The 24,357-nt window shown below is 35.3% G+C and overlaps 1 protein-coding gene and 2 long non-coding RNA genes across 3 annotated transcripts in view; 2 read left to right on the top strand and 1 right to left on the bottom strand.

Annotated features, from left to right (window-relative positions):
* LOC127873127 (uncharacterized) overlaps window positions 1-4,133 on the top strand; it is a 33,504-nt gene extending 29,371 nt beyond the window's left edge. Inside the window, exon 3 of the long non-coding RNA XR_008045989.1 lies at window positions 1,618-4,133. This is a non-coding gene — a long non-coding RNA (uncharacterized LOC127873127). The remainder of the gene's footprint in view (window positions 1-1,617) is intronic.
* LOC127873125 (uncharacterized) overlaps window positions 1-20,772 on the top strand; it is a 54,606-nt gene extending 33,834 nt beyond the window's left edge. Inside the window, exons 2-6 of the long non-coding RNA XR_008045986.1 lie at window positions 18,002-18,065; window positions 18,291-18,385; window positions 18,762-18,837; window positions 19,822-19,956; window positions 20,450-20,772. This is a non-coding gene — a long non-coding RNA (uncharacterized LOC127873125). The remainder of the gene's footprint in view (window positions 1-18,001; window positions 18,066-18,290; window positions 18,386-18,761; window positions 18,838-19,821; window positions 19,957-20,449) is intronic.
* LOC127873120 (uncharacterized) overlaps window positions 1-24,357 on the bottom strand; it is a 192,871-nt gene that overhangs the window by 63,164 nt on the left and 105,350 nt on the right. The window lies entirely within an intron of this gene.

Below are 24,357 nucleotides of genomic sequence, written 5' to 3'. Positions count from 1 at the left end.
GAAAAAAGCCAATTTATGCAGTAAGAAAGTTTTGACTCGAGACTCTCATGGGGGCGGCCATTGTTGAATGTTGAAACACGAACGACAACTCTGCTAGGAGAATGTTATCAATGAAAATCAACGAGGTCGTGGTATTTCGATTAGAAAAATCGAGTTATCTCAATCGGACTGGCTCAGTTTTTTACATAGGTCGCCATTGTGAAGAATTTTTTTATTGTTATCATACCTTAGACGATGCTGTTCCAGCATCGTAAAAAAGCGTGTGTTGTTTGGCGATTTATTTTGCATTCAGGAAAACATCAATAATAATAAACGCTGTATTGTACTTATAACTCACGTCTATTATTATTATTATTATTAAACGACACATTAATTTACAGCGTCGTAGCCACGCTGACGAACACCGAGGCAGTCGCCTCGGCTAAAATTTGCAGAGAAATGTTGAGATAACAGGGAAAAAATGAAAATTTATGTCAAAATATAAGATCTATATAAGAAATTGAGGCAATTTAATGAACTTAAGGCACTATGACATTCTCAAACAAATATTGTCATTGAGTAAAATTGGTTCATGTTGAGGCAGATAATTGTTTCAATTTAATATCTTCAATTGATGCCAAAATGGCTCAGCAAAATGATTTGAAAAATCCGTATATGTATATTAAATAAAGCGTCGCACTGTACAATTCGATGCTATAATCATGGTGGACATCGGAACGTACCGAGCTAGAATCGAGTGTTTTACGGTCAGGTCTGGGTATATTTTAGCAATCTCCACGCAGAGTTGTCGTTCCTGGCTCTCACAATGTAACTGTCGTGCAAGAGATTGATATTTTGGATCTAGACACACTTCCGGTGGTTGGCGTTTTCGGCATTGGTATTCTCCTCTTTATGGCCGGCACCGAGTTAAATCCGGGACCGTTTCAGGTGTTAAGATTTTAAAATGTATTCGATTAATTCATGCATATATATTGAACTGAGGATGGCGTTACATTTAAAAGAGTTAAAACGTATAGCTGCATATGACTGCTTTAACCCAGAAGTGAAAGACCAAAAAAGTAGCCCGCTATGTACATGAACAGTGCAAGAGCTGGTAGGCATGTAAAGCACAAGTTTAAACGACACCAAGAGTTTCCTTCTGCTAAATAATATAGTTGTGGAATAAAAATATATACTCGTTGCATACTTTAGTGGACTACGTTATGATGCTTTGGTTACTCAGCTTTTGATATATCAAATTCGCTTGCCATATGTTGACTTTCTATATAATTGTTTGCTGTGTGTTCGCGTGCAAGTAACTCAGTTGCTGTCTGTTAGCGTGTTAGTAAGCCGTTTGCTATGTATACATAGTAATAAGGATAATCTTGAGAATTCTGCCGTACATAATGGCATTTTAAAGGCATAGTTTATACACCTGTTTCTGGTTTGATTGTGCTGAACATGTTATTTTGATTGTATTTGCTTAAGTCTTATATGGATTTCTAAGATACAAAGACGATGATACTGTTAATTTTATTTGTTGGATTAACTTACAAGTAGAACATGTGAATACAATAATTGTATAGAATACAATTACACGTTTGAAACATGACGCAGCAAGTACATATCCAATTACAGGCACCGCAGGCTCGAGCGTAACCAGACGAAACAAACAGTTGCGGAAGTGCCGCGTCAATCATGTCCACTGATGGCGGACTGAAGTGGTACTGGATCATGATTTTAATATTCGCGGTAATCGCGGTATCTGGCTGCATCTTCCTCATCTGGTGCTGCCGTCGTCCGAAACTCCCAAAGCAGCCACAGTCGCCAGTCCCAACCCCAACCTCACCTTCCCCGAGCTCCTCCTTCCATCGCCATCACCCACTCCCCGAATCTCCCGGCTTGTACCGACCCTCGGACTTCAGACCATGGTCGAATTCCCTAACGTCGCTAAAGTCGCACGCCGATCACCCTCTTCATCGTCCACACTCGCTTCCCGAGAATCCCGGATTGTACCGACCGTCGTTATTTAGGCAAGGGTCGCATTCGTCACATGAATCAGATACCGACCACCCTCATCATCGTCCACACCCGCTTCCCGAATCGCCGGGCATTTACCGACCCTTTAGGCATTCCCTGTCGTCCCAAAAGTCGGATCCCGGTCACCATGAGGCGAATGTGCCGTTTATACCGTTTGGGCCTTAGGTACTCTGTGTTATTTTGTAACAAAAAAAATACTCAGGAACAATTTGTTTTAAATGGTACCCCAGAAGTGCAATTTACATGCAGAAATCACGTCATATTTTATTAAATTGAGTGTTTAGTCACTTTATATTTCGCGATTCGTAGGACAAAAATGTCAGTATGAGCTGACTTGTTAAGTCTAGTCAAAGTTTCCATAGAGCTTCACTTTAACTTGATTATCATGCTCGATAAAAAAGACAAATCTGTTGACAATGAAAAGTATAATTGAAGTGGAAAGTAATGAAGAAGTAAACTAATACTATGCGAGGTAAGTAAATCGTTCACTTTCTAACAATCTTACACTGTGTTTACCCTGCGAGAAGAGTTATGGAGTACACGTGTAATCTTTCAACGCGATTACGCGAGAAAAACTAATAAAAAAAGCGACCTCGATGGATGAATGTTTCTAGGTTGAAATAGTCACGACGTAAATAGTTCCACACATATCATTGCTCATGCTTGAACAATTCGGGAATTATGGCGATCATGTGGTATATGCACACAAAAAGAACGTTTGAATCCATAAAACCATTGTCTGCACGATCGTTACAGAGCCATTGAACGCAGTCTGGTAATGTTCACGTTGTTCAAGTTTCTAGTTTTTAACCCATTTATATCTAGTGGACTCTCCCATCCTTCTAAATTGGATCAATATATTTTCAAATTTAGGGATTTCTAGTATATAAATTTCTATATTTAGAATATTACTTACAGAAATTCATTTAAGAAAACAGCGCAGACCCTGATGAGACGCCGCATCATGCAGCGTCTCATCTGGGTCTACGCTGTTTGCCAATGCCTTTTTTCTAGACGCTAGGCATAAATGGGTTAAGTTGTGTCAATTTGACCACAATGAAGTTTTATAATATGTAAAACAATACCACCACCCTGTGTTGAATAATGTCAAAAAGAGCAGTGGGAATGGATAACGGTTGTGTCTAAAATGTATATTTGTCCTAGCGAATTTTGTCAAAATGACCGAATGTCAATTTTGATTATTCAAGCTACACCCCTGCTCGGTTTGCAGAAAATGGACATGTGTTGAAGCATGCTATTTATTATTTTCCACTTTCATTTATTATTATCAATGTTTGTTTTAGCTTTTTAGCGTTTTGTCTTTTTATTATAACCGTGTGTACAACGCTTGGAAATGGAATCGAATATTAAATTAGCAAAATAATTATGATTATCGATATTGTTTTTCTTTTTTTAATCATATATCTTCATTTCTTTTAACAATTCCAATATCACGCTTTAAAGGGAAATTTTCACAAATTTCGGCATATTTTGAAGTTTGTCATTAAATGTTTTAATTTTATAAATGTAAACATCGGAACTAAAGATTTACAGTATAAAACAAAAATGAAATTAAAAAAAGAAAAAAAGTACGGTAATCTACAGATGGGCTCGAACTACTGACCCTGGGAGTAAAAGTCTAGCGCTGAAACCACTCCTTAAACCATACTGATTTATACATACCGGTTAAACCGGTTTAAACCCACAGTGCTTTGCACAGACCGTTCCAAGGCGGCGACCCCAGCTTTATTCTACTATGTGTGTATGTTGTTTCGTATTGTGCCGTACTGTTTTGGCAATTGGTCACTTGCCATAAATAAAGGGCCATGAACTTGTGTATAAAAAGAAAGCACTAACGGAGCAACTGGAGTTTCACTTCTTTATATAAATGTATTGTATACCCAAATGTATCATTAGTATGAATGTTTTGCATTGACTTTTATTTCGCACATCAGTTTATCAACGGGCTCAGTATTATCCGCTTTTTATAAGTTGTAGCTTAGCTATGCATGTAAACATACTTATTGATAAACCACTTGAAATATATACATGTACATATATTTACAATTATATTTTCGTTATTGATTTTTAAGGAAAATAAACAATGAAAACCATTTTAACAAATTCGAGTTTGCACTCCTCGCCACGTCGAAATTGAAATTACTCTAAGTTTTCGGACAATTAAAAATTAATGATTATGTCCGAAAACTTAGAGATAAAAATTAAATGTCGGAAAATTATAATTATAGTGAAATAAAAGCAATACAACAATGCACAATAGTGTTTCTACTATAAATAAGAGATGTGTTTGTCAGAAAAACAATCCCTCCTTTTGCGCTGCTTTGACGCCATATATTTGACATTTGACCATGAAGAATGACATTGACCTTTCACAACTCAAAATGTGCAGCTCCATGAGAAACACATGCATGCCAAATATCAAGTTGTTATCTTCAATATTGCAAAAGTTATGACCATGTTAAAGTTTGGACGCCGATTTGAAGCCATATATTTGACCTTTGACCTTGAAGGATGACATTGACATTTCACCACTCAAAATGTGCAGCTCCACGAGATACATATGCATGCCAAATATCAAGTTGCTATCTTCAATATTGCAAAAGTAATTCATTAAGGTTAAAGTTTGGAGACATAATGACAGACGGGCCAAAAACAATATACCCCCGATCATTCGATCCGGGAGCAAAAAAAAAATAAAAACAACCTCACAGCTTTGCTTTATACACGTGTCTGAAATGATACATAACAAGTAAAAACATTAAACATACTGCTTCCTTCATAGGAAGGTATCAATCAAATGCTTTTGGGTGAAGCGATTGTGTTCTACTGGTATACATGGTTATGTACCCAATTACGCAAATGCTATGGTCCATTGTCCTCATGCATGCGTCTAAATGGCAAAACCTTCTCGGAAACACAGAATTTAATTGGAAACAAATATTTGTCATGACATAAATCAACTACTGATAGCACACTGAGAAACTTTCAATATAAATACAAAGAATAATAACTACAAATAAATATCTTTTTTAAGTGCAAACTATCCAATACAAATCTATGTAATATGTGTAGTGAACATATTGAAACAATATAGCACCTTTTCTGGGAGTGTAAATATATTCAATCTCAATGGAATCAATTGACTACCTTCCTAGAGATACAACAATTAAATGTTAAACTATCTCTCTTGGACATCAGTTTAGGGGTAAATACCTTCAAAATACAAGAGAATAATAAAACTGTGAATTACATAATTATATTAATGAAATATTTCATATTCAGTATGAAATACAGAAAAATAACACCCACAATGAACTGTTTTATCAATTATTTAAAACTGAAGATTTAAATTGAAAAAAATAGCCCTCAACAATGATACACTTCATATATTTGAACAAAAATGGAAACACATTAAACTTTCATAAACAAGTCCAGTTTGCTTTCTTGCAACTCATCTTTATTTATATTTTTTTTAAACACCTATCACAAACAACCAAATAAATAAATAAATAAATATTAACCTTTTTTGATTAATCAAAAGAAAACAACAAGGTCAAAAAATTATATATTAGCATATATTGTATAATATGTTTTTGAACATTATTACTGCTACATGGTATCACTTGGTTTTTATGATCATATACATGTATACATTATATGTCTTGTATTGAATATAAAAAAAGAGATTTTTTTTACCTTAATCCGTTTGTTAAACCCCATGATCAAAGTGTCAAAAGATAAGCGAATGCAGTGCCGAAATCTGGTAAAATACTGCTGTCAGAAAATTAAGAGTCATAAATGATAGACGAAAACTCGCATGTCCGAAAAATAAGAGTCACGAAAAATAATTATTTTGGCCAAAAGATTGGGTGTCCGAAAATTTGGAGTAATTACGGTACTTGGCAACTTTAAACAGACGACATCTTGCACGCATATTTATCATTTATCAGTTACATAATTAACAATTCAGTCGATGTAAATTACATGCTAATAAAATATATCTTCTACGGCAGTTGCATGTAATATGTGCATATAAGAAACAGTGCATTACGCTCAGATATCTAAGGACAATACAACACTGGCAAAAACACCATTTAGTAGCATATTAGCAAAATACAGTGTGTTTTTAGGCAAGGAGAATAGATATACTAACGCATTTGTTTAGACATAAAGAGGATATTTGTTAGATTTGGTGGAATAGCGACTTTAATTAACGAGTTATTGTGGAAAATACTATTTTCACGGTTGGCACATCAACGAGTGAAAATATATCTTTTCTATGATCACGAGTAGTAAAATCAATATTCTATCATATCCAACAACTTTTCTGTTTATTTTATGCTTACAAATGAATATTTTTGTATTTTCCTGAAATAATGACATCGCAACGTTATTAAACGACAAAATTAAACAGTGAAAGTTATCTCTTTTTTCACTGTATATTTTCACTGTTTAAAAAACTGAATTATCTGTTTTAATTCACTAATATTTCTCTATTAATCCCCGGGTAGCATAAACTACATTATTGTAATATAAGAAGGATATTTTCTCAGAATTTGGCAGATATTGAAGTTTGTCATTAAATGCTTTATACTGATGAATGTAAACATGGGATCTAAAAAGCTCCAGTGAAAAAAATAGAATCAAATAAATGAAAGAAAAAAGTAAACCTCAACTGGGCTCGAACCACTGACCCCTGCAGTAAAAGTCTAATGCGTTAACCACTTGGCCATACATGCTCATACAATGATTGATGTATGTTATACTTTATATAAGCAATCCTCGAAGTGTCACAAAATATAACAACAACAAAACAACAGAACTCTTCAAATTATTCAATCTCTTCGCGTTGCAACGCTTTATAATTTTCAGGTTTATAAATAGTCAACAGATGCATATGATGGATATTTAAATTACTTTACTTAATCCTCTTCGCGCCTATTGGGGTATAAGGCCTCCACCAAAGCTCGCCAATGCACCCGGTTGCCCATGTCCGTACCTGGCCCCAGCTCCAATTTTCCTTTCTCAACTCCTTTTCAACTGACCGGCGTCATGTCTCTTTTGGTCGACCTCTTTTTTCTACGTCCGATCGGTGTCCATTGCATTGCAACCTTAGGAATGGCTGTATCCTACATCCTTTGAACATGACCAATCCAGCGCCATCTTTTGCGCTTGATCTGTGTTGATATTTGGGTTGTGCCTGTTTTGCGGTGGAGTGCTGTATTGGATACAGTGTTTGGCCAGAGGATTTGGAGAATCCGCCTGAGACACCTTCTTTGAAAGACATCAAGCTTAAGGCAGATAAACTTTGTGACTTTCCGTGACTCTGAACCATACAGCAGGACTGAAAGTACATTAGTCTTGGTGGTATAATTTAGCTTGGAGGACTTCCAGATGTTCCGTAATGCCGCATAAGCACCTCTGGCTTTGGATAATCTGTAATTGCATCTTCTTCTGAATTTCCGTCACTTCTGACTTTACTCCCAAGAAACAAAAACTCAACTTCTTCTTTAATAGCGCAATTGTTGATGGTAACTGGTTGCTCTGTTTTGGCGTTTATTCTCATAACTTTTGTTTTGTTTACGTTGATATTGAGGCCAATCTGCTTCCCAAGAGAATCTAGCTTGTCCGTCTTTGTTTGGATGCGTTGAGCGAGAAGCGCGATGTCGTCAGCAAAATCAAGGTCTTCCAGTGTTTCTGTGAACGTCCACTGGAGTCCCTTGACTGCATCCTTAGTGGTTTCCTTCATCAGCCAGTCGATGCACAAAGAAAATAGTAGAGGTGACAATACACGCCCCTGCTTCACGCCTGTCCTGATCTCAAGGTTTTCTGTGAGAGTTGTTGTTAGATTACTTTAGCATTGAAATCTGAATAAAGCATCTTGATGACAGAGATAATCTTGTCTGGGATTCCATAACGGGCTAAAATCCTCCTTAATGCTGGCCTGTTCACGCTGTCGAATGCTTTCTGGAAGTCAATAAAATTCGCATAAACGGTTGCGTCCCACTCGTAACTTTGCTCGATGATTTGTCGAAGTGTGAAAATCTTATCTGAACATGACTTACCCTTCCTGAAACCGGCTTGGTTTTTCCTCATAAGTTTATCTACACAAGCTGAAATTCTGTCAAGCACAATTCTGCTAAAGATCTTACTGGTCATTGACAGCAGCATTATACCTCTCCAATTGTTGCAGTCTGTAAGGTCACCTTTTTTTTCGGCAGTTTCACTATTAGTCCCACCTTCCAATCATCATGTGCTGTTACTTTCCGGAGTAAACTAGCAAGTACTGTAGGAGTTATCTGTTCCTTCGCTTTAAGCAACTCTGCTTGTATCCTGTCTATAACTGGGATTTTCCATTCTTTAACTTCTTGGTGGCCTGTCTGATCTCTTGCATAGTTGTTGGCTCTGTATTGATGTCAAGTGGGATTTCTGCAGGAGCGATAACTGCTTTAGTGGATGGATCCGCACTGTTGAGTACTCTCTTAATGTGTTCTTTCCAACAACTCAATTTTTCTACGTCAGTGGAAACAATTTCCCCTTGCACATTCTTCACTGGAACTTCTTTGGAAGTAAATCCTCCTACCAATATCTTTGTGATCCTATACAGCGTGCCCATATCTTGCCGTGCGGGTGCATTTTCGGCTTCAGTTGCCAGATTGTCAATAAATTTCCTCTTGTCTGCTTTAGCATGTCTTTTCACGTCTCTGTCCAAGGTTGCATAAGTGTCTTTCAGCTGCTGTTTTATCCGCTCTGACTTTGTCTGCAACAACAACTTCTTCACCTCCTTCCGTTCGTCAATCTTGCTCCATGTCTGCTGGGATATCCATTGTTCCTTCATCCTTCGTACTGAGCCAAGAATCTTCAGTCCAGCTTCAAGAATCTCCTGGTTGAATGAACTAACATATTTTTCCTGCTGGTCATTAAACAGACTAAACCCATTCTTCAGCTCAATTTGGAAGTTTCTCTTGACCATTAGATCTTTGAGTTTTCCTACATCAAGGCGTGGAATTCTTTGTTCTCCTTTTCTTTTGACTCTTTTCAACTTTTACTTCCACTCTTGGCTATGACGAGTGTATGGTCACTGCCAACATCTGCTCCCCACATCGCTCTTACATCTCGCAAACTGCCCCTCCATCTCCTGTTGATGATGAATGGTCAATCTGGTTATCGGTTTGTCTATCTGGTGATTTCCATGTTACCTTATGGATGTTCTTGTGTGGAAAAATGGTGCCCACAATAACCATGTTGTGTTCTTCGCATAGCTCTACCAATCTCTCATCATTGTGATTACTTATTCCGCATCCCTGTGTGCCCATTGTGGATTCCTTTACTGTATTGTCCTGTCCGACTTTCGCATTCAAATCGCCTAATACAAGAAGGACATCATGTATTGGTGTTGATTAAATGACCTTTTGTAATTGGTTGTAGAAGGCGTCTTTTGCTGTATCTTCCGCAACTTCTGTCGATGCATAGCAAACTACAGTTGTGAGTTTAGCATATGCAGAGTTGAATCTTGCTGACATGAGTCTTTCGTTGATAGGCTTCCACTCTATCAGGGTTTTGTGTCCTTCTTGGTCTATAATCAGTGCTACTCCTTGATCATGCTGGTCTTCTGATCTTACTGAGAAGGCTATGGTTTGTCCTGATGCAAGCTGTCTTTTTCCAGTGCCTGTCCATCTCGCCTCACTTTCTCCTAACAAGCTGATTCCATAACTCTCCATCTTCTTCAACACTTGGGCTAGCTTTCCGGTCTGGTAGAGTGTCCTAACATTCCAGCAGCCCACTAGCCGTGATGACTCCTGTCGAAGGATATCTGCTATCGGGTGATTAGCCGTCCTAGGTCCAGTTTCCTGGCGTGCTTCCATCCTTGGGGGCCGTTTCATCAATATTTACGATTTGTATACGATCGTAAATTACGTATCGAGATTTATGTAGTCGTTTACGACTTTAGTTACATAAATTCCGTTTCATCAACGAAATCGTAAAGGAACCATACATAAAATACGACTACATAAATATACGTATTTTGTAACCGATAAACATAGTGACACAGTCTGAAAAAAATGCATGACGTAATTTTCGCGCGGTCTGTCAGCAGACGAAAACAACGCACAACAAGAATAGCAGTAGCTAAAGAAACTTCAGCGTACAGTTTATATAGTATTGACATACCTGTACGCTGAAGCCAACCCCGTATCGAAAGTCAACCAGAGTCGTAACATATTTATGTCACGCTATAAATCAAAGAAAGCTAATTTTCTTGGATACCTTTCTACGTATATTGGTGAATGAATATAAATTACTGCATCGGGAAATATTTTAAGGTTCAAATGTTTAAAATGCATCTTACAATAGATGAAAATAACTCTCATCAGTCTGAAATTCACAATTTTGACGCCATTGTCGCTTTGTCACGTGACGAGTTTTCATTTGGATACTTTCGGATCGACCTTGACATTTTTTGCTGAAATTGTACACATTACTTTCGTTTTCTGAAATCTATTATTTGTGATTAACAACTTACGTCTGGTGGGTTATAAGACTTATTTCAGTGTGAATCAGGTAGTTTTAAATAATATTTACCTTGAGTTTGTATTTACACTACAATTTGTTTACAAAACAAGTCAGAATAATCTAAATCAAAGCGCCATAGGCGCTCAAGGCCTGGGGCTAGATTTAGTGTGCTTGGGAAGAAGTTTAGTTCTTAAAAAAACTAGTGACCTCAAAATCAATAGGGGTCATCTGCGAGTCCTGATCAATCTACTTATCAAGTTTCATGATCCTAGGCCTAAGCGTTCTTGAGTTATCATCCGGAAACCATTTTACTATTTCGGGTCACTGTGACCTTGACCTTTGACCTAGTGACCTGAAAATCATTAGGGGTCATCTGCGAGTCATGATCAATCTACCTATCAAGTTTCATGATCCTAGGCCTAAGCGTTCTTGAGTTATCATCCGGAAACCATTTTACTATTTCGGGTCACCGTGACCTTGACCTTTGACCTAGTGACCTCAAAATCAATAGGGGTCATCTGCGAGTCATGATCAATGTACCTATAAAGTTTCATGATCCTAGGCCCAAGCGTTCTTGAGTTATCGTCTGACAACCACCTGGTGGACGGACCGACAGACCGACCGACCGACCGACCGACAGACCGACATGAGCAAAGCAATATACCCCCTCTTCTTCGAAGGGGGGCATAAAGATAGTTCGACTATGTATATAGTTGTCAATATCTTTATACATAGTCAAACTATCTTGTTTTAAGAAGACGTTTTGTCGGAAGTTTTTTATTGATTTAGTATGTGTATGCATTATTATAAACAGGTTTATAAAAATCAAGGCTGCAGCTGCATTTTTCAGTAAGTCACAATGGATAGTCGATCAATAAGTCATGGCCATCCTACATAGGCGATGAAGATATGTGGCTGGGAACGAGATTATGACCCATCTGGGTCTGTCACTTTTTGTGTGTCATAAATGCTGAATGCCCGTTTTGGATGAAATGACGTCCTTATTCAACCAGTATCGGTACTTGTTATGCTGATCAGTTTGTGTTGATAATATCTCCATTGATCGCGTATCTGGATGAACATAATTTATTTCAAAGTACGGAATTAATTGTACTAAAATTAATCCGTAAATACTCATGGTTGCCATGGGAACAAAAAATGTTCTTTTTTTCATATTTATTACTATTTTAAAGAATTTAAGCCAAAAAAGGCACAGAAAATCAACAAAATATGTTCTGGACAGATATGGAACATCATTAACATGTTTATTATATACATAAATATATGCACATTTTCTGGAAAAAGGTGTGTATTCAGAAATTGAACATTTTGTACAGCTATGAACTTAAAACTAAAACGAATAACTCCTCATGATACAATTTGTGTTGTGTGTCTGTACAGCCAGACATTATTTTGTTTATTTAGCAATTCAATTTTGTTCCATGATTGATAAAATTAAGTAGACAAACTGCATTAAGTTAACAGTTGCTATGGGAACAGTAATTTGTGGATTGCGTATACATGCTGTTTGCGACCAACAATGTATTTGAAGATAATATATTATTAATCTTCGCATAAGTGTCAAACCAAATTCCCTAGTGCATTTCATACGTAGAGATTCAAAAACATGATTTTCAACTTAAACAAAATAAAAGCAACAAGCACTACATATTTAATGGCACACGTCACTAATTAATTCACTATAGATTGAACTTTAAACACCAAAATATTCATTAACATATAAAAATAAATAAAATACAAACATAACATGAACACATACGTTAACATCACATATCTTGATGTTTAAATGAACTACAACAGTATTAGTGATATTATTTTAAGACCACAATATTAGCAGGCATACAATACAATGTATTTCTTATCGTGTAAAGAACATTTTATAGTTAGATCACTATGAATGAGTTGTTTATCATTAATCAAACAAATGTGTCCACACGACACGGATGCCCCCAACTGTAACTTTGTCACTACATAAAAGCATAAGTGTGCAAATGTTTTTGAGATATACATCGCCTTTATTTTATTTAACTTTTAGTTTGCTACATAACAGGTGTTCAATATTTGTATTTTGTTTGTTACATATGTCATCTGCTGCAGTTTGTAGATGTTTTTTTCTGTCAATTCTTTGCATGCATGTTCGAACTTGGCCTAGAGACCATCTAGATAAAACTTGTGAACAAGTTTGGTGAAGATCAGATGAAAACTACTTGAATTAGAGAGCGGACACCAAGCTGAATGTTTAAAACGCACTTAGTGACCCAGTGAACTAGTTTTTTGCCCGGCATGCCCCATGTTCACACTTGGCGTAAACATTATGTCGATACAACTTCTGACAGAGTTTGGGAAAGATCGGATGAAAACTACTTGAATAAAAGAGCGGACACCATGCTGAATGCTTGAAACGCACTAAGTGACCCTATGACATAGTTTTTGGCCCAGCATGACCCATGTTCGTCTTGACCTAGACATTATCCGGATGCAACTTCTGACCAAGTTTGGAGATCGGATTAGAACTACTTGAATTAGAGAGTGAACACGAAAAGTGTTACGGAGGACAGACAGACTGACAGACGGACAGTGCGAAAACTATATGCCGCCCGTTGGGGGCATAAAAAATATTTTCATGTATCTGACATGGTGTGCTGAAACAACAAAAATGTAAAACTAAAATATTCCCTTCTCATACTTAATATATTACCTATGGATGACAGACTGATTGGAAAAACAACACAAGATACACATTGTTGATATTTTGTACTCAAATTCATGCACATCAATAAAAAAGTATTGTATTTATTCTTTGAAGAAAAATCACCTGTTAAGTCTGTATTAAAAAATCTTATCTGTTAAAAAATGTCTATCACAACACAACATGAACACAATATATTGTCCATATTATCATCCACACAGAGTCCAAACTGTCAGTAAACTTGGTAAGCCCAGGTTGCATCAGGATTTGCCGAATTCACTTGTAAAATCTGCAATAATTAAAATAAAAATGCCTGATTAGAAACCTTAAACAGACACATAAAAATTACATATCACCAGTAGATACCATAGGCTTGTCAACAATTTATTGAAATTGAAAACCATGTCATGTTTTAGTTAATCCTTAATGCTTATTTAACTTAATCTACATGTATGTGAAAATAACACAAGAAATATTATTAAAATTATATAATCAAGACGAAAAACAGATTATTGCTTGGTACATTATACAATCTGAACCCTCAAGTTATGCATAGTGAATAGTATATTGTCAATGTTTAATATTAAAAAATAGTATCCATACTTAACACCATAAAGGTTAACCATCTTTGTTGGGAGAATAAAGCGCACCCCAGTTAACATTTTCATGGATTTCTTTTTAAATATTTCACTATTTTAAATGGGATAAAGTCGAGAGCCGGCTGATTCGTGAGAGTTTTCTATAGGTATCATGTTTTTTTTTAACAAATCAGTATTTTTCCAGTAATGTGCAATGACGCGTTTGAACGGTTAGAAAAATGTCGGATCAGTGTTGGGACTTCATATTACAAACGCGCGATTGCACTTTACTGAAAATTACTTATTTGTTAAAAAAAATCATAAAATCTATAGAACACTCTCACGAATGAGCGAGCTCTCGACATTATCCCATTACAAATGGTGAAATAATTTAAAAAGACATCCTTAAAAATGTTATCTGGGTCGCGCCTTATTCTCCCAACACAGATCTTAAAGTCACATGGTATACATGAACGTGCAGTGTAAACAATGCAAGGTGTAAATCATATCAAACCTGATATTTAGCAGCACATCATTTAGTGTTCGCACTCCACTTTTGCCCAATCTGTTTTTCATGAGGTGGATTTGGCACATCCATCTTTTAGCCCTATATCATGATAGTTCATCATTGAAACTACCAGGTAGTAGGTTCTGTCCCTGAATAAATAAAATATAGCAAAATATTTATGTATGATTGTGTTATAGTTGAAAATAATATATGACAATGAAAACAAAGGTCTGCTGAAGTATTACATCTTAATACAATCTTAACGTTATTCCGATAGTCCAGATACATATTGACTGAGAACATTTAATCAGTTTTCTTAAGCTGCACGCTCTTGGTAATGTCTGACAATTCATTGAAAATATAAAGTTTCAAAAGCATTACAACATATTTGTGTAGTTGGTCGTGCTTTATGAGAAAGATATTTTTTTCTTTCTACTTTCTTTATTTGTTGTTATGAATCTTAGATCATCATTGCTTTCATGTTAAACTTGATCATGAACACAACCATTAATATTGACATCCAAAACTATAAATTTTTACAAGAATAGAAACATTTAAATATGTACCAATAAAAATAATCAAATAAACATTGTAATTAAACACATTCCTGACATATGCATTCATGCTATCATTTCGCATGGAATTGTCATCGCTAACCTGTCATTGTGAGATTGCACAAAGATTTGCAACATAAATTTGATATTACTTTTTAATACAACCTTGCTCAGTTCACAGTCTGTAAAATGTAAAACAATAATTTTAAGTACATAAAATGAAAGTAGAATACGTCTAATGGAATATATGCCCGTAAATTGTTCAACGAAATGTTAATATTGTCATTATAGAAAAGTTCAACAACAAATGATAAATTGAGAAGTGTTTAAGATTTTGACAACTACCTAGGCAAACAGACACATAAACAGCGTCTAAAATCGTCGTTATGACCGCTAAAACGGCTCATACAAACATCATGATTGGTGTAATAGATTCATTTAACATGAAATTCCATCTTTTAAGACCAACTTTGATTTTTTTTATGAGAAAATCAAATGAAAAACTTATTTTAATTTACCTTTGACAAAAACCAAGAAGTTTATCCGAAAATTGTCACTGTCGACTGTGCCCTACTGTATTCATTGTTATTAAAGCTGAGGTTAATTTAAATCATGTAAAAATCAAGAGAAATACGGAAAATTAAAGTTCCACTGAATTATTTTTATTGGTTTAGATTATAGTTCAACGTTAATGGCAAACAAGTTGTTATTGTTTCGACAAAGTCCGCGAAACTGTAGTTAGTGACCGTCAAGTGAGCAACTTATTCTCGCATGAATATGTAAACAATAAAAACTATGCCGTAGCCAATGCTTAACAATTTTGATTCAATAATATTTTTTTACATGTATTAAAGTTCAAAGTAAAACTATTATTAATGGCAAACAAGTTGCTCTTGTTTTGACAAACTCCGCGAAACGGTAGTTAGAGACCGTAGAGTGAGGAACTTATTCTCGCATGAACTCCAATTATGAATAATGAAACTGTTATACTTGAAAAAAATATTGCATACTGTAATCCATGTACTTTCCTGTTCCGAGCTTTGTGTTGATAGCAAAACAAGGCATTCCTTTCTTAAAAAGTTGAAGACTCTTCTTTAAGTGATGGGTTTTTACCGTACGATAACCCGTTCACATGGCTACAGTCATCACACAATCATAAATCCACTTTATCCCCTTTTACTGCTCAAGAACAATTTTAAATTTTGTAAATGACACGGGTTCTAAACGTTATTCTTCACAGTGGTCAAAATTTTCAAGTTTGACATTTGTATTTACAGGAATCGTTTTCTTCATAAATATCAACATTGCCATGCATTAGTCGGTGTTTATCATTAACTCCAGTCACATTAATATGAACAATAATAACACTTTTATTAATTGTTCTCTTTCAATATAGCAAATTGCTTTTTTCTTTCAACGACCCAATCTGTCAGGTACAATGTCGGCCATACTTGTTGTCATTGTATTTAGCGGGTCCTACATTTAGTATTTCATAGCGTTTTTATAGAATATACTTAGTTTTCCGCACAGTCCAGCGTTCGGAGTGACGGATATGTACGAAAGAATGCGATATTTCACGAAGTTCATTAGAGTGCTAATACCTTACAAAAATGTATCAGTAAAAAATCTTCTTACTGTCTCCGTAGACACTCGTATAATTTCTGCCTAGAACGTCAAGTGAGGAACTTATTCTCGCATGAATATGCAAACAATAATAAAAACTATGTCGTACCCAATGGTTAGCAATTTTGCTTCAATAATACTTTTTTACACGTTTTATAACACTGTCATGTTATATAGTGATATTCTGTATTTACAATGCGGGTAATGGAGAACTTCTTAGCAGGGACCTATTTGTTTGTATAGGTCCGTCTTCTTTGATTGCGCATGAATGACCGCCAAGTGGTAAATCGGACTTTCACAAATTCATTCATTCGTGATTGTTTTGGCAGCCAGCCAAGTCAGCTTGTCTCAAAAATCGGTATTAGAACTATGGCCTAGGGGCTTCGCCCCAGGCAAAAAACCGGGAATTGTCATTCTGAATTTGAAAACACTTGAGCACATGGTATGTTACTAAAAATAGAAATAACGTCATATGACCGTGAAATCTCGGGAGATTCGCATTTCTAGAAAGTCTGTCACATCACTGTTTTTCTCGATATGTAAGAGCAGAATAGATAAATTTTAAATGTTTAAGATAGTATTTTGTGAAAGAGTATATCAGTTAAATGTGAAAAATGTCAATATTTCCGATCAAGTGGTTGATTTTGGGCCAATAACTGCATTTAAAAGCTGTTTTGGACCGGTCTTTGTTAACTGTCAACTTTTCGGGAATTTCTGGTTGACTTTCCTAATGGGGTTGGTTCCTAACTATAAAGTCGCGCCTGTCAAAAATCATAAAAAGCGACATTTAAAGATATGGTAGCCAGAACTAGGATGGCAGCTGCATTTGTTAATGTTAAGAGAAACTAAAACAAAAATTGGAATGTGTCTGAAACAACCATTCTTGTTGACCGGTGCGTGGAAGGATACAGTCTTCTGTTTGCCTGCCACTCTCCTTCCGTCACGGAAGCCAAAAAGGATGTATTTTGGACGGAGACAGTTGAAATGTGGGTTGAAAACTTGTTGGTTATGAATCATTGATGATTGAATATATGTGTGGCATATTTTTATAATCATGAGCCAAAAATGCGTAGTGTTTTTTCTTCCATGCACAAAGGCGACTTTGGTATAGACCATAAGCAGTTTAATAATAGTTATTAACCTAGGAAATGATTTCATTCAGAATCACATTAACTTGAATAAGACATATAGGAGATATAATGCATTGAAAGCCTGTCATGTCAGCTATGTTGGTGTTAAATTATGTAATATTTGATTTCAAGAACGTATTATATTCACATGACACATCTTGTACAGTACATTGTTCTGGGTCCTTACTCTATAGCTGGGCAACCAAAATGCTAAAGATGTTTTCTCGTGTAGGCAACCTGTTGTAAAATGTTAATGTCTGTGCCTGCTTACTGTATCGTGATGTATATAATTTATTTCTCAAATATAAAAGATAAAGTTTTTAATGTTATTTAATTCAATTTAGGATAAATGCAGTAGGACCCGGATGGACGTTGCACGAGGTCAAGAGGAAATGGGTAGACCTGAAAGTAAGTTGTTTGTGTGGGTATTGTGTTTCATTCATTTGAGTTATACATATAATAAAAGTTATATTTACCATGTGCCATATTCATTTGCATTTTTTTAAATCTCAGACTCAGTGGAAATGTATTTGTCTTAATAACTTTTAATTGCTTCTCTGATGTAAACTATTCTGTTAATTAATGATGCAAAAACATTTATGTGTCATTGAAAATAAATGTCATATTTATTAGAGTGCAACAAAGGCAAAAGAAAGTAATTGAAGAATGAAGTGGGACAAACTGGCGGTGGACCTGCGCCAGATAAATTGACACCACTTGAAGAAAAGGTAGTTATAAATTTAATGTGTGAACATTAAAGGATGAATTTCACCCTAGACAATCATTCCTATTCATTTATGTTGATTCCATACTGTATTGCAAATTGCTAAGCCTATTAATACTCATTGACAGTAAAGTCAAACATATTGAATTGTATTTTAAAATGCAACTATGAAGTTTTTATAGTTATACTAAAATTATTATGGATTAAGTTCTTTAAAATTTAACTGTCAACAATCTATAAGCCTTGTTCCAGCAATGAGGTACATATGTAGGTATGTTCTTTTTTTCTTTTTGACTCTAACTAGATCCCATATCAATTTTTATTTGAACTTTACATCTTTGGTGAAGGGAACTTTTTAAATGGATTAATGACAATCTCAGGTGCTGACCATCATCCCTAAAGTATCAATTGAGGGCGTGACTGCAGATGGGGATGTGTTTACAGAAAATCTAAAAGGTAATCTGAATAATTAATATACATAAAAAAACTAGCATATGATGAAAAAATCCTCATGATATGTTAGCTATTAGCCAAAAAAGCATATTGACTAAGAAAAGCAAAAATCCATGGTATGTTTTTAGCTCGGCTGTTTTAGAAGAAAACCCGAGGTATTGTCAGCCAGCTTGTCGTCCGCTGTCCGCGTCGTCCAAAAACTTTGACATTGGCCAATAACTTTTGCAATATTGAAGATAGCAACTTGATATTTGGCATGCATATGTATCTCATGGAACTGCACATTTTGAGTGTTGATAAGTTTAAGTGAAGGTCATCCTTCAAGGTCAAAGGTAAAGATCAAAGGTAAAAACAAAAAAATGCACCCACAGCCGAGCGTTAGCATCCGATTTGCGATGCTCTTGTTAATCTAAGTGACACAATGACAACATGAAAATGTTGTGAACCCTCTTGTATAAAATTGAGCATATGAAATAGCATAAATATGTTACTATTTACAAATTAATCTGTAGTTCTTAATACAATATCACTGCTAATTGAGTATTTCCCCTTTGTAAAGCAAATTAACAACATAAAAACATGAAAACGTTATAGCAGTTCTTTGTGCACAATTGACAAAGTGCCATGTACACACAATGGTAATATTTTGTGTTTATTGTTCAGGTCATTGTGTCAGCCTCCTCAAGCAAATAAATTAAAACTTCAGCTATTGAACATATGTTTATCTAGTGATCAATAATATGTGTTTAAGTTATCAATATAACATTATTCAGGGCTTCTGCTGTCGATCGCCATATTTGCCAATGTCATAATTTATTACCTTTAAAAGCCTTTTCAGTAGGAATGCTTTTTGCCTTTCTGTATTATGTATCAGTTGTCGACAATAATGTATGACACGTATTGTAAATCAACATAGATTTATTACAATGGTTTCTGCAAAACTGTGTTAAAATCACAAATGCAGTGTTGATTTATTTCTTTTTCCAGAAAATAAAATGGTTTCACTGGCTGAAAATGTTGCACCACTTCAATTGACTGAAAACTTTAAGACTCAAACACAAGTTGCATCAACCAGCTGTGAACAATTAGAAAACAAAAAACGAACGACAGACGCAACAAATAGTAATTATTAGTTGTTTCTATTAATTATAGTGAACCTGACTACTTAATATTTCCAACAGTTAAAATGTAGCAATTTATGTTTTCTATTTTTTCTTAATTTGTCATTTTACTCTTGGTTATATGGAGATAAAGTATTGCTGCATTTTTAATTACACTTTATTAACCTATTAACCAGGGTATGAACTTGTGGGTCTGTGTATTTTTAAAAATTATTTTCTACGTCATTAAACTGAAGGATGTAATTAGGGCATTATTGTCGCACGTAAATGTTAAGTTTAAATTCAGAAATCTAGAAAAAAAAACATAAAGTAACTTTCAGAATCGATACCAGGTCAAGTACACTTATTTGTGCGTCTTATAATTGTGTTATTTTTAAAAACCACAATTTTTAAAAACCACACATGATACATTAATGTGCCAATATTATGTTTTGTTTAACATATAATTTTGTTTAATGAATTAAGTATAATGTATAACATTTATTTACTTGCAGCCACATGTCAAGCATGTAGGAGCAGCGTGACGAAAACTCAGGAGGAGATGTTGATTGCATCAAGGGAAAGAAATGCCATTTTGAAAGACATTAACAAAAATCTCGAGGAACTGGTTTCTTTAAAGAAAATGAAATTCTTAAATGCTCAATTGATTCCCAAATTGTAAATTGGTTTTTAATGTGATGATGTTATGTGTTAAGTGTTTCTATGAAGCGTATAAACTTAATAATTTAGATTTATTATTAATTGTCAGATGAATTATTACACTATGCCCAGTTGGTATATTGTACTTTCTAAATAATAATAAATACATGTGAATGTTTTTTATGGTTTATTAATTGAATACAAGTGTAGTTGCAATTGCAATTAGTTATCAAAAACCATACACATCATTATGATAAAAATGTCTATAATATTACTAAAAACTTGCACAGGTAGACAACAGTATTTAACAGTAGCTGAAAACTTCATTATTGAAAGGGGCATCATAAAAGGGCTGTTTTTTGTATATACATTTAAACAATAGGCAAAAATCTTTAATTTATTTACTGGTTAACTTCTGGTTTTTAATGACAATATATACACTCCACACTTTATATAATTAAGTAAAAATACATTTAAAAGCGCACCTTCTTAATGTGGCTTTGAGAATCCTTAGTACAGATCTCCAACACCCATTAGAGCTGATGGTCAGTGCTTTTTGCCTTTCTGTATTATATATCAATTGTCCACAATAATTTATGATATGTATTGTAGATCAACATAGATTAATTATAAAAATGAAATTCCCGAACACTCAGTTGTTTCCTGAAATTTAAATCAGTTTTGAATGTGCTTATTTAGTGAGATGACATTCTTTGATTGTATGTTGCTTATTATCCCCCGCCAAAGGCGGATGGATAAAGAATTGGCGTTGTCTGTCCGTCCATCGTTTTGTCTGTAACAAAACTTTTCAGGGCTATTTCTCAGAAACTATATAAGATATCAACATGAAACTTCATGGGTGTATAGATATCAATGAGGAGTGCCATACACAAGAACTTTTACTCTAGACTTTTTAAATAAGAGTTATTGCCCTGTGTTGTTTTTGTATGATGTTACTTTTCAGGGCTATACCTTAATTACAATGCAATATTTCAATATAAAACGCCATGGTGTCTAAATATGACATATCAAGAGATGTGCACCCATCCATAAACAAAATTAAGTTGGCAGGGGATATCAATTCAACGAACTTGCTTGTTAACTTGTTATTACACAAAATTTATATTTATTATAAATTGTGATATGAATTATAACAACATGCCCAGTTGGTATATTGTACTTCCTAAATAATTTAAGAAGTACAATATACCAACTGGGCATGGTGTTATTATTCATCTGACAATTTATAATAAATATAAATAAAAATATTAGAAATAACTCTAAATAAATGTGAATGTTCTTCTGTTTTATTTATTGAATACAAGTGTAATTGCAACTGTTATCAAAAACCATGCACATTATTAAGCTAAACATGTCTATAAAAATACAAAAAAAAATCCACTGGTAAATTATAGTTTTAACAGTACATAACAGTTTTAACAGTAGCTTAAAACTTAAACAGAGCATCATACCAAGGCCAATGCAAATGTTCAGTATCAAGCAAATCGGTCAATTCTTTGACGAGTTATTGATCGGGAACAATAGCTTTCATAAAAAGAGGATACACATAATGTTTATGGGCCACGCTATGTGAAAAGGTGGTTTAATGCATGTGCGTAAAGTGTCATCCCAGATTATTCTGTGCAGTCCGTACAGGCTAATCAGGGACGACACTTTATTTCTCAACTTTTTGTCACAAAGAGTCTGCCTTTAAACGTACAATAAAAGCAAAAAGTGTCGCCCTTGATTAGCCTGAGCAGACAGCACAGGCTAATCTGGGACGACACTTTACGCTCATGCATTAAACCCCCTTTTCACAGAGTGAGGCTCATATTAAAGAGTTTAAACAAGAGCATTGCATAACGGGTGCCACGCTCGTTTTTTTTAATTTTTTTTTTTTATTTTTGTGCTATTTCTTCCACAATCAAAACCACCAAACGCTCTATCCCGCCCCTACGTAAACGATATTTCGAAACAATGTCCTCATCTCATAGGTTTTCGAGAAAAATTCTCTCTCTAAACAGCATTGGAATCGGTATTTTGCGTCTTCTGTCATCGTCGACGAGGAAAACGACCGCCATTACGTTTGATTACGTTTATTTACGGTTGCCCTTACCCGGTCGTATATTTATGTATGAAATTTATGTAAGCTGAATTTACGATTTGCTTGATGAAACGCTATTTCACTGAAACATCGTAATTTATGTAAATCGTAATTTACAACTAGTCGTAAATCGTTGATAAAACGGCCTCCGTCCGGTATTATTGCTTTCTTTGGTGTTGGTTTCTGTAGCGTGTTGGTTTTTAATGTGGCTGGGATGCTGGCCCTGCGCACAACCCTCCTTCTTTCTCATCCGGGCTTGGGACCGGCCATGGCGGAGTTTAATGGATATTTTAGAGCATGTTTAATGTTCAGTATTACTGTTTCCTGACAAATAGCATAACTACAACGAAAATTTGCGAATCTGAAACAATTTTTTTTTATTTTGTTAATTTACCAAAACGTGAAAAGGGCGTTTAAATACATACTTATTCAATTTATAAATCGAATATATATATATAATGTTGATCTCAAATATCCGTATTTCACATTTTAATATAATTTGCTACGTTTAAAGGATCTTTTATACTTGAGGTTTGTATTGAACTATCGAATGTTTTTAATGTACCCGGTAGGTAATATTTAAAACTAACTGTTAAAGTAGTGTTTCGTTATTTCTCTTTATATATGGAACACAAGTAAAACCTTACTTGAGAAAGAAGGAGAACTGGGCAAAGAGTTAGCTGCCATAAAAAAAAGAATTACTATAAAAACGCAAAATAGCAAAACAACAGACATCGATGACCTGGAGGGCGTGTGGCGCCAGCCGGTGAAAGCCAGAGACAGCTGGAAGCCGTCAGGCCGAAGACAATCATCTCTGCCAAGACCACAACCACCATCGGTCCATGGAATGTCCGAACCATGCACGAGACCGGACAGACATCATAGTGGCCGCAGAGATTAGGAAGTTCCACCTGACCAACATAGAAATCAGTGAATTAAAAATGGGCTTGTGGACAGAAGCGACTGACTTCCGGTGATAACTGCTGATGTCGAAGCCTGAACAGGAGTATGCAGCGCAGAGCATGGGAGTAGTCGTAATGCTTTCAAAGTCGTTACAGACAGCGCTCATCGGGTGAGAGGCGCACTGATCACAAACCATCACTGCGTCTTTCTATACCAAGAAGGTGAGACTCAACGTGGAACAATTCCAGTGCAATGCACCGACGAGCGAAAGTAAAGAAGACTCAAATGACAACTTTTACTGAAAACTGTAAACCATGCATAACAGACCAAATAAAAACATCATAATTCTAATGGTTTACTCCAAAGCCAATAAGGCAATATAGATAGTGAAAATCAAGGATATGAGGAGATCATGGGTAATCAAGGCTAAGCGAGATGAACGACAATTGTAAGAGATTCGCAAACCTGTGCTCCACAAAAACATGGTCATTGGCGGAACTTTTGTTTTCCACCACAAAAGTTTTAACAAGCCAACTTGGGTGTCACAAGACCTGTCAACGAGAAACAATATCGATATTGTGTGCATTGAGAAGAAGTTTCATCGCTCTCTTCAAGATGTACGCATCAAGCGAGGAGCAGACGTTGATTTGGACTACCTACTCGTTGTCGCCCGACTGAACGTGAAGTAGAAGAGGACTTCGATAGGGAGGTGCAGCAAAGGCGACCGTAACACCAACGCTACGCGGAAATACACCT

Source organism: Dreissena polymorpha, chromosome 3 (assembly GCF_020536995.1).
Source record: "Dreissena polymorpha isolate Duluth1 chromosome 3, UMN_Dpol_1.0, whole genome shotgun sequence".
Taxonomy (NCBI): domain Eukaryota; kingdom Metazoa; phylum Mollusca; class Bivalvia; order Myida; family Dreissenidae; genus Dreissena; species Dreissena polymorpha.
This window is presented reverse-complemented; position numbering and strand designations above follow the sequence as displayed.